We start from the raw sequence: 15,641 nt of genomic DNA on the forward strand, positions 1-15,641 counted from the left end.
GTAAATGAAACAAGGGGGGGGAGGAGGAGGAGGGAGGAAAGGGTAGCCGTTAAAAGAAAATGCAAAGATCAGAACTTTTACAAACTTATCTTAGGGAGCGGACTTAATTTCTAGTCTTCATGTAAGATGATTTATAGTCAACGCCCGGAAGTCACACTTGATTGTGTATGAACTGTGTGTGCTGTGTGAGGGTAAATCTAGGTTTTACACCATGGTCTTTCTCTGAGATAGCTCCGACGAGTTTCCTGCTCACGATCTTAGGAATCCCATGGATGGTGCAGCCCTGGCAGGTGGTACCAGAAGCCATCCGCATTGACATTAACTAGCCTTATTTTAAGGGTCTCGGCTCTGACTTGCCAGACATACTAACAGTGGAAAGTACCTTCTAACAGTTGAGGAAGTGTGGCCAGACTTGGAAAATACACAGTGATGTTAAGAAAAGCCCAACCACATCCACCATGACCCATGAGAAGTGAGAACACTTTGGGTTATGAGATAGAGACTCCTGGTGTTCCTCCTCTGGGGCTCACCAAGTATTAGGACACGTTCTGTTGGCCTGCATTATAGTTCCCCCTGCTTGGTCACCCCCTAATTATCCAGGCACTTTCTGTATTCCAGTTGGAGCTGAAAACCAGTGACCACATTTCTAGATTAGCAATGACAACACAAACTTTTATATATTCTTAATAATGTGACCTGATTCTCAATGGGCTCAACGGAGCTGTTCCTTTAGAATCTCTGATGACAAGGTCAATTACACACACACACACACACACACACACACACACACACACACACACACGTGCACGCAGACTGTTGGCAAATATTTACTAATACCAATTTATGACAGGATATTACTTTCACCAAAATTTTAAGTGCCACAAGAGGTAATTTCAGTGGCTACCCAATGCAGACTAATAGTTTCAAAACTGTTAGACTTTATATCATAAATCCTCAGGCACTTATTGACTTGCTTCTCAAATGTGTTTGTAAAACTATCAGACCCAACACAGAGCTGGGATCTCTTACTGATAGAAAATGTGGCACAAGGAACAATCATTCAATACTCAATCCCAGACAGTAATGCTTAAGACTTATTATTAGTGGCATGCTGGTCATGGTAGAAATCTAGGGTTTCAATGTGGAGACTAGGGTGGACCTTGATTCTCCACCTGAGGCTCTGAGTTTTGGGATGACGGGCATGCACCCCTATGCCTGACTGCAATGTAGTTTATTGAAGATTCACTTATTTTTATTTAATGTGTATGAGTATTTACGTAAGCATGTATGTGTATATACCATCTGATAGTTGGTACCCAAGGAAGCCAAAGGAGGTCATCAGGTTTTCTGGAACTGGAGTTACAAAAGGTTTTGAGCTGTCTTGTGGGTGCTAGGAACTGAATTCAGGTCCTTTTCAAAAGCAGCAGTTACTCTTAACAACCCCTGATCCATCTCTCCAGTCCTCAGCAATGTAGTTTAAACAGACACAGTTTACATTTTTAAGAAATTATGTACTTTAAATGGAAGAGGCAACTGTGAATTTTGATTCTATCAGCTACTGCCATGACCTGTGGATAAATCACCTATGAAACCCCCTAAGCCTTATCAAATAAGGAGACAGAAATACCAACTATACATAGCTGTTTGGGGAAATAAAATAGCAAGTATGTTTCAAATGCTTGGAAATTTTGAAATGCCTATCAAATGAAGTGGTGGTCAAATTAGGTATGCCCATGAATGCAATAGAGAACAATGGTAGAGCACAATGGACCCAAGGGCATCTCAGAAAACAGACAGTAGTTGCTTCAACTGCAGATAAGAAACTGGCCTCAGAGAGTCAAGAATCTGCTCAGTGTCTGATGTGGTCAAAGCCAGAAAATGAATCCAAATCTGTGTCCACCCTTTCTACCTACTGTATACACTGTACCTGCCTCTTCCATGAACAGGGAGTACAAACTCTGTTTGAAACCCTATAAAATACAAGTTTCTAAAAGCAGACATCTACACTAAATTGGAGGGAAGATCACCGCCCCGAAAGCACCGCCACAACCACTTGGTCATCATCAGAGAACTGCAATGTCTCAACTGTCATTCTCAGTGGTCGGGGGAAACAGAATTGCTAATACCCTGATGAAAAGTCTCCACATGAAAGATATCAAGGCAGGGGAAAATCTGAGAAGTTTCCATGGTGCTTACTACCCTCTATCAATCCAGAGAAGAAATTAAAATCAAAAATTTTACAAGCCATTGGAATGGCACAGACAGCTCAATTCACAGTCTGAAGATGAAGAGTGGTGCTCAATGGAAAATTCTACACATCCCCCCCTCTTTCTCATCAATGGAAAACTATATACATTTCCCCCACCTCTTATTTTCTCTTGGTACCTATTACCTTGATTTCTCCATAAGGAAATTAAATCACCCTTGTCCTCCCTTGGGTAAAAGCAGTTGCTAGGATTTGAGTCTGAAATGTTTCCCACAGGTTCTGTGTGTTTGAGCAATTGGTCTCCAGACAATGATGCTGTTTTGGGAGCTTGTACAAACTTTGGGTCTCTGGTCTAGCTAGATGAAGTGAGGCTCCTGGGGTAGGCCTTGAAGGTGGTATTTGCCTTTGGCTCTGGCCCAGCTTAGATCTGAACGTAATATAAACCAATCTGGTAGATGTAAACAAATCAACCTGGACGTTCCCAGCTCCATGGACACAGTGGTTCCCATCGCCAAGCCTTCCCAGCCCAGACAGATGGTAAGCCTGAAGGATGAGTCAAAATAGACCTCTTGTTGCCCTTGTCAGTCATTTAATCACAACTGTGATGGAAGGACAGATTGCACATCCTTATCCAAAACACCTGGGACCAGGAGTGTCTCAGGGACCAGAGTTTGTCGAGGCACCCATCCAAAACCCTGAAATCTAAAACATTCCAGAATCTGAAACTTCCTGAGAATTCTGTCAACAGTCAAAAAGCCTCGACTTTCAGAACATTTGGGTTTCAGGTGTCTCGCTCAGGCAGCTCAGCTGCTAGGAAAAGCTGTCAAGGAGCTAAATAGAGACTTCACTTGCAGTTAACAGGACAGTGACTCACGCTAATCGAAATTCTGTCTGAGCAACGGTACACAGCTATCACACAAAGAGACACGCCTTGGATAGACTTTGATGCTGACTGCTGGAATGAAGAACCAGAATGCAGCTTATTGACTACCAGGGAGGCATTTCACCAGGCTGCTTCCCTCTGAAAAGGGTAAGCAGAGGAAAACTGAAAACAAATCCTCTGCCTGACTGCAATTCTTGTGTGTAGCTGACCTGGTGGCCAAACTGGTGTCTCGGCTGTCTCATTGTGCAGGACCCAGCCTCTGATTCCCATACTAGTTCAGCTACTAATGTGCATGAGTGTGAGGAAGACAAGGGGTGGGGGGAGGTTTCCCGTCACTAGTGCTAAACTACAGTAAGAATCAATGCTGCAGCCACAGAGCTGGCTTGGCTGGTCCCTCGGTTTCACATCTTAGCTTTCCCTTCCAGGGGGTTGGGGCCCTGACCCTATTTGAGAAACCGCCTTTGTACAGTGGGACCAACATAGACTTGGCTCTGGGGCCGAGGAAAATGTATTTTAACTCAATGAGTGGGTCGCTTTCACCTTCCCTCCTGCCACTCAGTTAGATGATCTCTCCTTTGTAAACAGTCTTTAGAACACCTATGTTTGGCAATGACTGAGTAATTCTAGTATATGCACTAGGGGATACAAATTAATTTATTCTGGACTATCAGTCACGACACATTAAAAAATGCGAATGCTACTTGACTGAAGTCATTCTTAACTTCTAATGGGATGAGAACTTTCCCAGGATTTTAAAGGAAGAGATTGGGTTGTACGGCCTGTACATGGCAAACACCAATTACAGTCACATACACAGGACTAAGCATGTGATGATGATGGCAACAGAACAATCTCTAATAAAAGCAACCACACTACAGCTGTACTCCTTTGGGGGAAGTAACAGCCATCTAGCTCGACTTTAGGGCTTCGGCACACGGACGCACTATAGTTTGTTCTGTGACTGTCTCTGGAACCCAACAGTTGATCCAGCACTCATCCGATCATAGAAAATTAAACAAACTACATGAACGAATAAACCTGTTGCCAAACATGAAGATGATGCCAGCACTCATTCCGTGGGATTGCAGTGCTGACCAATGCTTTCTTATGGTCCAAGTCCTGGGAGAAATGCCTAGTTCTAAGTGAGTAGGGTGTGGTAGCTGTGTTATTAGGGTGGTAATTGAGGTTTCTCCTCTCTGCCCCTCCCTCTGGAGCTTGCAATGTCTTACAAGATGGAGATATTATGCAACTGATGGTAAGACGGATGCAATGATGGAAACTGACAAACCAAAACAACAGGAAGAGTTAGTGATGAAGACAGGAAGTTGAGTCAGAAGGAATCTGAGGAAAACAACGGGGAAGCCATCTGGGAACACCGGCTTCAGCAGCTGAGCTGGAGCAAGATTCCCCTAGGAGACGGATATCTATCTAGTCAGGAGGCAACTTCTTACCACTTCAGAGAGCCATTGGTTTTGATGTCAGAAGTTCATTGTCATCTAGTAAAACAGGGACTCTTGGAACTCACCAAGTCAGCTGACAGATATGTACCCTGATGGGCTCTAACTTCAATTTTTATTTTCGCATTGGTCAGTACACAAACCGAATAATGTCATTTCACTGGGTGTCTGTGAACTGGGAACCATCCAGCTGCCCCCAAGTAAAAATCCTAGGGAGAAATTTAGTAATCTAAACAATGTCATTCTGCTATATCATCTGTCATTAGTCTAGTCATAAAGTTCAACGACTTTGTAATCTGACCTTAAAACTTTTAGCTCTTCCAAAACATGAGCAAAACCAGGAAATTTCTTAATTATCTCACATGGCCTTATTGAGATTTGATCACTATCTCCTCTGTATTTGCAGAGGGGCTTGTGTTCTTTAGGTAAAAAAAAAAAGAAAAGGTGAGTTGAGAATTTCCTAAGAGCAATACAGACTGATTGAATAAAGTTCCTGGGATGTGTCTTTGTGTTCACTGTCATAAACAAGACCCTATCTTGGGAATATAGTTTGTGTAAGGATAGCTTGCAATACTTCTATGGCTGTATTTAAAATATAACAAGGTATTTCTGAAGGCTAAGGCCATTGTATAATTCCTTGTGTCTCTTGAAGTCAATGTCCATTTAAGTATTGTGAGGCTAAAATGAAGAATCGGGCTTTGGGAAAGATTCAGAATGGCAGCTGCTGAGCAGCAATTACTGCTGCATCTTCCTGCATAGCAGGTACCACAAGAACTCAACAAGTCCTAAACTAGGAAGTGAAATTAGAGATTTTCACGTTATGTAACAAATTTATAAACACACATACACCAAAACCAAATGTGTGTGACAAATGTTCATTTCAATCAGTATCATCAGCAGCTAAGTGTACCAGGAGGCGTGGAGAAGGAACTGGGAGTCTGTGAGTGTGGTAGGACAGGAAAAAAAAAACCCAAGATACAATCAATGTTATACAGACCCTAAGGCGAAGCATTAGGCAAACGTCAGGCTGGACAGTGGAGGAAGAGGCAGACAGGGAAACATGCAGAGGACCTGGTCTTTCAAGTGGACCTCGAAAAAAGTTAGAAGTACAGAGAAGACAGAGTGAAAAGGAGTGAACCAGCATGAAACTTCCTGGTGGCTTGCGGTCTAGTGCAGAATGTGGGTAGGCAAGACGGGGAGGGGGAGGGTTCAAGTTGGAGGAAGTGGCATGAAATAAGGCTGAGGAAGTGGGCTGAGGCAAATTTGTGAAGGTACAAAAATTCTTAGTAAAACTGTTAACGAATCATCCGACTGTTACACAAAGTCTGTCAAGGGGTGTCTTGAGAATTCTCTCCCTCTCTCTCTCTTACACACACACACACACACACACACACACACACACACACACACACACCTGTGTTAGGCTCCCTGATCTCCTTCAATGATGGAAGCTGCCCCTACAGACCTACATGCTTCCTGGAAGGTGAGCAGGCCCCACCACCTCCTAAGCCAGCCTAGCTCCTGAAACCCAGGCTACCTCCTGCCCCACCCTAACTCTTAAGACCTAGGGCCAGAAACTTCAACACCTAAACCCACTCCTAATAGCTCAAGGCACTTAAGAGGATTCCTAGAGACCACGTGACTACAGAACCCGCGCACTTAAAAGTAACCAGGTTTGTTGCACTCAGCTCTCCATCCAGATCTACACGACCCATTATCCACAGACTCAACCAAGTTCAGATGAAATGTCTTCTAAACACTTTGCGCTTTGCTCAGCATACATGCTGACTTCCTCCTTGTTAACATCCCCTAGTCCGTACAATACTACGCCTTAGGCAGCTCTAAAGTATGCTGGACTGAGCATCTGCAGCATTGAGACTGCAAAGGTCTTCTTCTGGTCTAGTTTAAATGCACATGTGTGTTGGAATGAAATAGTACTCCCTGGCCAACCTTCTCCAAAAGATTCCAAGCTAGAAGCATCAATCAAGTTAAAGCACTGGAGTTTTTCCCCACGCTACTGACTGTTGCAAGGTATAACATGCAAAGGATAAAAAATTTAAAATGGTCCTACCAGACAGAGATTGCTACTGAAATGGCTCCATAAGCAGCCTCTGCAAACTGCTTCAATGCTATCTTGGTCAGGGCTGAGGCCCGGAAGAGCCCTCCCTCATGCTTTTGGTGGCCTGCCAAGTGGATGCTTCAGCAATCCCAACGTGGTAGGTATTAGCTTTGCCGTATTCATCCTTATTCCTTCCCAAACATAAGGGAAAAATATGGACATTCCTTCTCATCTTCATTCATTTCATTCCCATTACTATATTATTTCAGTGTTTTCTGGGCCTTAAGCCTTTCCTCCAGAGAGTTTACTGTTTCATTTCATTTTTCTACTTTAAAACTAGCCAGGTAAGCACTATAAGTGAAGATTAATGCTCAATGCAACTTCCAGAAGTTCATATTTATAGAAAAAATGGTGAATTCCATTTAAATTTACCTACACAGACATTCTAATGGAAACCAATAAATTCTGCATGCATTTGACAACAAGGTGTGTGATAACAAGCCATCCCACACTTTGCTTATGAAGAATTGTGTTGCTGCTCTTGCTTTTAAGTCGCCCTGCTCAAGTAGTCTTCAACAGTAGGAGGCACTGGGCTTCAGCATGTGCGCTGAACAGTTTGTGTACATCATCTATCTGTCCTGGGTTTGACCGCCTGTGATAATCAAATAAAAGCTGATAGATGCCTCCATACTTCAAGGCTCTATGCGTCAGCAGTTTGAAAGAGTCGCCTTTGCAGACAGGGAACCTTCCTCCAGAACTTAATGGAGCATTCACATGCATGGCCTTCAGCCTTAGCAAATAATCCAGACAGCTCTACAAAAGTAGCACAAGCCACCCACACAAATTGCTTTTGTTTTCTGAGACTAGGTGGAAGAGAGGAAACCTCTAGTTCTATGTAGTTAGAAAACAAAGGCATTAAAAGCCAAGTTCACTCACAGAAGCAGCAGCCCCACATTTGGTAACATGACCTAAGATGTTAACATAGCATAGCCACTGAAGGAAGCCCTTTTTTTTTTTTTTTAAAGAAAAACAACCACAGAAGCTAAATTTAAACCACCCCCCATTAATATAACGAGAAGCAAAGTCTAGATGATCAATATGCATTTTCCCGAAAACATTTTAAAGTTGACCAAATCAGAGTAATAGCCTTCCTGAAATAGAGCCATCAGCAGGTATCAAAAAATATGGTTTGGCTTTAAAGATGGGGAAAAATTAGTTTCTTGGGGCAGGCAGTGGACAGGGGCTGCTGATAACTGCAGTGAACTTGGCAAGAGCCAAGCCAGAGAACACGGTCCCCATCCCCCGGCCACCCCAGGTGGCCACAGGTCCTGCAGTCCTTAGAATAAGGCAGGACACATAGGGCTCAGGAAACAGGTGCTCAGCTCCTTCAAGGCAAAACCCACAGTTCCCAGCAGCAGAACCCCAGCTGTGTCCCAAACACTGGCAAGGAGTACAGGGACAAGAAGCAACTTTACCTTGTAGAGACACTGTCCTTGGTGGCACTGCTGTGTGATCAGAAACACTAGTCCTTCAGATCTGCAGAGCAGCCCTGTTAAGCCGGGGTGTGTGGTCACAAGGCAGGAAGTAACTGCAGTGACAAATCACCAGCCAGGAAAGAAATAGATTTTGTCTTTATAAGGACATTTTACTCAACATTTTTTTCCCCTGTGTCTCCTCCCCCCAAATCACCTGACAACAGGTCATAGTGAAACCCAGGAGCCACCTTCCACTTCCTCTTCTCTCTGAGCGCTTTGCTCTTTCAGTGGGTCTCTCTCAGCAGGCCCTGGGCTACTTAAACCCTTCTGATCACAGATAGGGAGCGAAGGTCAGCTTGCTGGCTGAACTCTTTTGTCTGACTCTAATTGCTAAAAGCAAAACCCAGGAGCTTACCTACTTTCAGCAGGGATAAACAAATTAATCATTTCTGTTGAAAGATCTGAGGGAAAAGATGGTATGTGCCTGAGACAAAGGGATCCCCATGGGAGAGCCTGCCCATCCAAAAACCAACCACCCCACCTCATTTAAAACCAGTCCTTCCCACTTTGTTAATGATGATCTTATTGGTACAAATGAAACACAATGATCCCTTTAAACACAAGGCCCATATAGGAAGGTTGCTTACTATATTACTTTACTCATTCTTTTATTTATAGAACACCCATGTGCTAAGGATCTCTTTAACCCAATTAGAGAGTTCAATTATTTAGAAGTTTCTTGTAAAGAACAGTGGTGGGTCATACAGGCAGCTACTGCTGGAAGCCTAGCTTCATTCCCTCCTACAGACTGGATCCCATCATAGGACCAGACCTGAGTTGTGCTGACTGAATATTGAATGTAATCATCTATACATTTCCTGGAGTCAGTATCTTTCCAACCGTAACAGAGCTGTTGCCACTTAGCCTTGGGGATATCTGCTGCGGCTAGGCTCCAGGGTCAGATGGTGAAGATGCCTGCTCATTCCACAAGTGTCTGCGTTTTCTAGGAGCCATGCTGGCTATCAAGTCAGAGCATTATTCCACTGACTGAGCTGCTCCTTAGATTTCCCTGGCTTTTCAGTTAAAAAGTTCCTGCTTTTAACTTCCAATGTTGAGATAAAGGCTCTCAGTTTATCTCAGTCATCAGCCTAGTGAAGCAACCTTGTACTCAGAAACCCACAGAGCTCCTATTGGGCAAGAGGGTCTGCTAAAGAATGGGAGGACACGAAGAAGGTTCGATTTTCTCTAGATGTGGTCCTAAAGAACATTCTGGAAATGGTTCTAGTAAGAATAGACAACTCTCTTTTGATGTCTCAGGCAAGAGTGAGTAGGACCCCAATTAATAAATGGTAGAGAGAGTGTTCAAGGGTACTTCACTTTCTTCAAAGAAACAGCCAGACATTGCCCGTATAGGACTGACCACACGGCACAGCAGCAGAATGCTGATGGATTCCACTGCTGGGAGCAGCCCTCACCCAGAGTCCTGCAGAAGGCTCCATGGATTGTCTTAGTAAGGGGAGTGTGTACTAACAGCGCATCTTCCCGTCTGCATCTACATACTTGTGGTTTCAGAATGGCGCAAAGGCCAACAGCCACACCTTGTGAAAAGGAACCAACCCACATTTTGTTTACCTGGGGGACAGAAAGCAGGAACATTCTGTATGTGCCTTTGCCTGATCACAGGAGATTGGGGGGAATCTGTAAAAGAAAAAGAGGAAAAACATAGGCATGCCTCAGTTCCTCTAGTGTATGAGTGTCTGCCAGAACCAGTGATAGAGTCAGAAATAAAACTCGACCACTGCTCTCTCGGAGGAAGGGTGAAGGCTGGTGCAGAGAAATCTGTAATAAATGCTCAGGTGAGGGTGGAGGAGGAAAGCAGCATGATGGAGAGTGGGCGCTGATTCCAGGAGGGCTGAAGTGAAATAGCAGTTTCAGCTAGACCCCGGTTCCCGTCACAAGGGCTGGGGGCCTGACCGTGCCCACACTGAGCAAGATGAAAGCCACTGAGCAGGACATTGCTTATCGCCCCCTTCTCCTGAGCATCAGCCACCTGTCACTGCCCCCAGCCACATTCTGCATTTTACCATTCAAGTCCCTCCCATGCAATCTCTCCACCTGCCTCTCTCCTGATCAAAATCTTCTCGGGAGACGCAGGGGCTGGTAAGGTCTTAGATCAGACTTTCTCAGGCAAGCCTTTTTTTTTTTTTTTTTTTTTCTCTGTCAGTGTTTGAAATTGCTTGTGATGGTCACACAGGATACTTATGTTGTTTTTAGTTTTTCCGCAGACAGAATTCCCTTTTGTTCTCTGCCCGATAGATCTCCCATCTCGCTCCATCTGCTCTGTGTCCCTTCTGCTCCCTTCTCCACCCAGCCCAGCCTCTGCTTGGCCTTGCCTCTCTGCCTCCTGCCCTTCCTGAATCCATCTGACACCCAAGCCTGCTCTACACCCATGACCTCAATCTGGAAGGCCAGATCACCTGCATAGGGGAGTGGCCGAGTAAAAGTTCTGGATCAGGTAACTGGGGTCAAAGGTCACTTTTACTGACTAACTGGTTGTATGACTTCAGACAGGTGATTTAATTCCATTGGCCTCTGGATCTTCATCTAGAAGATGGGATAACAGCAGTGTCTGTTTTGTGCATTTGTTAAGGGGGTTAAATGCACCGGGTGTAGTGTGGGAAAACTGCCTGTCACACAGTAAGTGTTGTGTGAGTGCTAATTGCTTCTTTAATATTTATACCAGGCTGTAGACTAGACCCTTCACATATATTGTTTCATTTATTTGTCACCCATAGCACATAAATTGGGAGTTTTTTCTTTAGCTCAATAGTATCTTTATTGGCATAGGAGTCACTTGGCATAACATTCACTCTTTCAAAGTAGTTTTATCAGAGGACCAGATCTGTATACACATTATGCTATACAACTCAAGAATAGTTTTATCACCCCAGAGAGAAACCCGGTACCACTTAGCAGTTACTCCATGCTTATACCCGTCTCCCACACCCTCACCCATCCACAATGACTGTTCCCCTCTCTATGGATGGTCCTGCTCTCAACATATCACACAAATGGAACCATGGCTTCTTGCAACCTTTTGATTTGGTTAAGACAGTGTTTTGCTAGGTGGGCCTTGAACTCTCAACCCCCTTGTCTCAGTCTACTGAGTGCAGCCGAGATCACATGTGTGCTCCTTGACGACCCAACAATCTCCTGTCTTTTTGTGTGTATTTGGTTGGTTTTCTCACTTAGCATGTTTTCAGGGTCCATCCATGTTATACCATGTGTCACTACTTCATTCCTTTTCATTTTAAATGACATTCGGCTTTATTTATTTTGGGGGTTGCCCATACCATGACACATAAGTGGGGGGGTCAGATGGCAACTTTCGGGAGCCAGTTCTCCTCCTTCCCCATCTGGGTACCAGGAGCCGAACTCAAGATTGACACCAAACACCTGTATCTGCTGAGCCGTCTCACTAGTCCTTCCTTCCTCTTCATAAAAGAACGATGTCCCATGTTTGAGACCACACCACATGTCATATAACCCATAGTCAGTTGGTGACCAGTTGGATGGTTCTGTGTTGATACTATGAATGACACATGTTTTGTGTGGCTACGCTTTTTAACCGAATGAACGTGTGCACATCATTTTAGAAGTTTTGTGTTACCCCAAGGCTGATTATAAAGCACGACTTTTGACAACTCTCCTATTCTCTCCTCCCTAGAGACAACCATTCCAACAGACACATCCACTGTTAGCTTCAAACTTTCGGGTTCTGCACTGAGACTATGGCTTGATTGCTTAGATTCATGTACATAGACATGGATATTATACACTTATCTCTACTTCCTAATTGGAAGTGAATTTGTTTGTCACCTGCCATTATCTAAAACAAGTTATAACAGTGTCATTAAATCAATAGTCTGTTTTCATAATGACTATCGAAATAATCATAGCTGTACTGGGGAGATGGTCCTGTGTGTAAGGTGCTTGACACACAGTATGATCACTTGACTTCGAACCCTCACCCCCATGAAAAGCCAGGCAGGGTCATATATGTCTCTAATCCCAGCACTCCTACAGGTGGGCCAAAGGTATCAAAAGGAAAATTCCAGGAATCTTGAAGGCCTGGCTTATGAAATGAGGAATAACAAAAAGAGCTTGTCTCAAATAAGGTGGAAAGCCAGAAGTGACATCTGAAGTTATCTTCTGAAATCCTACATGCACCCAGAAGCACATACATGCTCCCCCCCACACATACATAAATGCACATGTAATTTTACACATAGGGACACACACACACACACACACACACAAAACAAACAACAGACAAACAAAACATAACACAAAAAACATTCCCAAGCAATGGCATGTGCCATGCTTTGTATTTTTTCAATTTGCTAGGTTCCTACATACTTACGAATACCACATTGAACTCTCTAACAGAGCTAAAAGTAGACAAAACAACAAAACAAAGCATGCATCCATCCCACTCCTGCACTCTGGGAAAGGACCCTCTGAAGTCCTCATCCTCCGTCTGGTCTGTGCCCCACTGCATGAGAAGGTCATCTGTCTTAGCCTCATCCCGGAAGCTCTTTCTTCTGCTCTGGGCCGGAGGCCACATGCTTTCTAGTTTCTCAGTTCACTTCCTCATTTAAAAAGGGGCACATCCTCTACCAGATTCCTAAGAATACACGGGACAACATTTTCTTGAGACATTCAACAGCTGAAAACATATATAGGCTATTAGCAGTCTTGGAAATTCACCCCGGGAAACATTTTCCCCCCAAATTGCGAAGGGCCCTTCACTGTGTTCCAGATTACAGCATTGCTGTTGAGAAAGCTGATATCTTTCTGATTTAATGGTCCCTCCTATGTCATTTCCAATTTTCTTTCCTGAAATTTCAGATTTCTCCTTCAGGCCCAGAGTCCTGAAGTGTTTGTATGATAGTTCTCAGTGTGTGTCTGCGTGCGTGCGTGTGTGCGTGCGTGCGTGAGTGCGTGCATGCGTGTGTGTGTGTGTGTGTGTGTGTGTGCGCGCACACGCGCGCAAACCCACTGGGTGAGGTTCTCGTGATAGTTTTCTCTTTCTCCCTCCCTCCACCCCCCCTCTCTGTGTGTGTATGTGTGTGTGTGTGTGTGTGTGTGTGTGTGTGTGTATACAACCACTGTTTGATTGTTCTCTCTATGTGTGTACACTCACTGTGTGAGGTTCTCATGATTTCTAAGTGTGTGTGTGTGTGTGTGTGTGTGTGTGTGTGTGTGCACCTATTGTGTGAGTTTCTCATGTTAGTGCTCAGTGTGTTTGTGTGTATGCTTAGTGTGTGAAGATCTCATGATAGTTCTCAGTGTGTGTGTGTGTGTGTGTGTGTGTGTGCACCTACTGTGTGAGCTTATCTCAATCCCCTTCAGTCTAGAAACCCAAGTCTTTCCATTCTGCAACTCTCTTTCCTTCACTACTCTTGTCCGCTCTTCTCTCCTCCCTTCCCTGCCAATTTCCCAGGTTCCCTCCCTGAGGCATTGCATTTACTGAATGTTGTGCATCTCGGTTGGTTTGCTAACATCCCACCCCACCCCCAGTCTCTGCCTCTTGGTCCTCAAGTCCTCCCATCGGAATCTGCCCGCACCCCAGTTCCTACTTAACATGCTCTTTCTGTTACGTCCTGGTCCATTTTGTGAGGTTGTCCTACAGTTACACGGTCTGTATAATTGAAAAGAACAGAAACACGTGTGCTCCAAGTTTGGAGAGCTGTGGCTTGGCAGGGTCTTCCTACCACTCGTCACATGGTGGAAGGTGAAGGGTGGAAACAAATGGGAGCTGAACTCCCCTTTTAAGGTGACACCAGTCCCCTCTCTACCAGGCTTTTTTCTGTGGGCCACCAACCAGCTCCCAAAGCCCGGCACAGAGACTCATTGTTAGTTTTGAATGCTCAGCCTAGCCAGCATGTTTCTGGCTAGTTCTTTTAACTTAAATTAAGCTGTTTCTCTTCATCTACCTTTGCCTCAGGGCTTGTTACCTGTCTCCCTTCTGTATGTCTTATTTCTCTGCTTCTCTATGTCTGGCTGCCTGGCGTCTGCCCTGCTCCTTGTCCCAGGCATCTCTAGCTCTCTCCTTCTTCTCTCAATCTCCCCTTTTCTCTGAGCCCAGCGGTCTCCTATTTATTCTCTCTGCTTGCAAGCCTGGCCTATCCTTTCTCCTGCCTAGCTATTGGCTGTTCAAATCTTTATTAGACCAATCATGTGCCTTAGGCAGACAAGGTGAAACAAATACAACACATCATTTCATAATTAAACAAATGCAGCATAAACAAATGTAACACATCTTTGCCTAGTTAAAATAATATTCTTCAACACCACCACCCACAGGGGCAAAGCCCTCCAGACTAATAAGTTCTTTAAAGTCTTACTCCTGACACGGTCTCAGTGGCAGGCAAACTGTGATGGGAACCTATAAAGGGACACTCAGCCCACAGCAACAGCTTAGAGCCTTTTCTTTTCCCTTGGGTTCTTTTGTTACAGCAAAGTGGGGCGCAGGATGGGTGGGGAAGGTGTACACTCTGAAGCTTCCTGCGTTTAGGTCCCATCTTGCCTCCCTGCCTTCAGAAGGATGCTGTAGCCCAGCGTCCTGAGTTCTGCTGAGTGTCCACGGTGTGATGGTGTGATGTGTGCTTTCTCACACCACAGACTTGGAGTTCAGCTACAGCACTTCCCACCGTCTGCATACCTCATGACTTCTAACTCTCTGCTGGACTCTAGTGTTTCCTTGTCTCCTTTGCTAACTGCTCTTCAACAAGATACGGAGTTCTAGGAGGCTGACGGTCAAGTTGACTTCGTTAGCTTCTAAACATGGCGCCAGGCATTTCATAGACATCTATTGAAAATTAATAAAGAAGACTACGCTGGACTTAAAGGATGGGATTGAAAGCACAGGGGACACATATGAACAACTGCTGAGAGGAAGCAAGGTGCGTGGCAAATCTGATCAAAGCAGAGTTCTGTGACCATCCAGCAAGCAGAGCAGGGTTGGGGGGAGCGGTGAGTGTGTGAGTGTGTGTGTGTGTGTATGTGTGTGTGTGTGAAGAAAACAGGTGGGGTGCTCAATGGAGCTCAGCTCATCTTCAAAATGGGTTACAGATCTCAAATTTACCCTGAGTCTTAGGGTTTTCCAGAGAGACAGACTAGGATGTGTGTGTGTGTATAGAGGCAGACTAGGATGTGTGTGTGTGTGTGTGTGTGTGTATAGAGAAAGGTATAGATATATATATATATATATATATGTCTGTGTGTGTCTATGTCTGTTCGTATATATATATATTAGATATGTATATAGTGTGTATGAATATATACACATCCAAAGAGATTTATAAGACATGGCTTGTGTGATTAGAGATACTGACAAATTTCAAGACCTTCAGAAAGGTCCCTAGTGTGAATTCCAGTGGTCTTGAGATCCAGGACAAACCAGGGTTTCAATTTAGGTGGAAAGGGAAGAAGTCAGTGTCCCAGTTCAAGGCAACCAGCCTGGAAGTGTTTCTTTCACAGACAGCATCTCATGTGA

At 44.5% G+C, this 15,641-nt stretch overlaps 1 protein-coding gene across 3 annotated transcripts in view; it reads right to left on the minus strand.

Moving 5' to 3' along the window:
- Lcp1 (lymphocyte cytosolic protein 1) overlaps positions 1–15,641 on the minus strand; it is a 92,817-nt gene that overhangs the window by 46,732 nt on the left and 30,444 nt on the right. The window contains exon 1 of one of the 3 annotated variants that reach the window (XM_051195375.1): positions 8,081–8,193. The exons of 1 other annotated variant lie outside the window; for it this stretch is intronic. The gene's annotated coding sequence lies outside the window, so the exon portion shown is untranslated. Of the gene's footprint in view, positions 1–6,617; positions 6,641–8,080; positions 8,194–15,641 lie in introns of those variants that run through there. One more of the 3 variants, XM_051195376.1, reaches the window with a different exon arrangement.

The sequence above is a fragment of the Phodopus roborovskii genome, unplaced genomic scaffold, assembly GCF_943737965.1.
Source record: "Phodopus roborovskii unplaced genomic scaffold, PHOROB, whole genome shotgun sequence".
Lineage (NCBI taxonomy): Eukaryota > Metazoa > Chordata > Mammalia > Rodentia > Cricetidae > Phodopus > Phodopus roborovskii.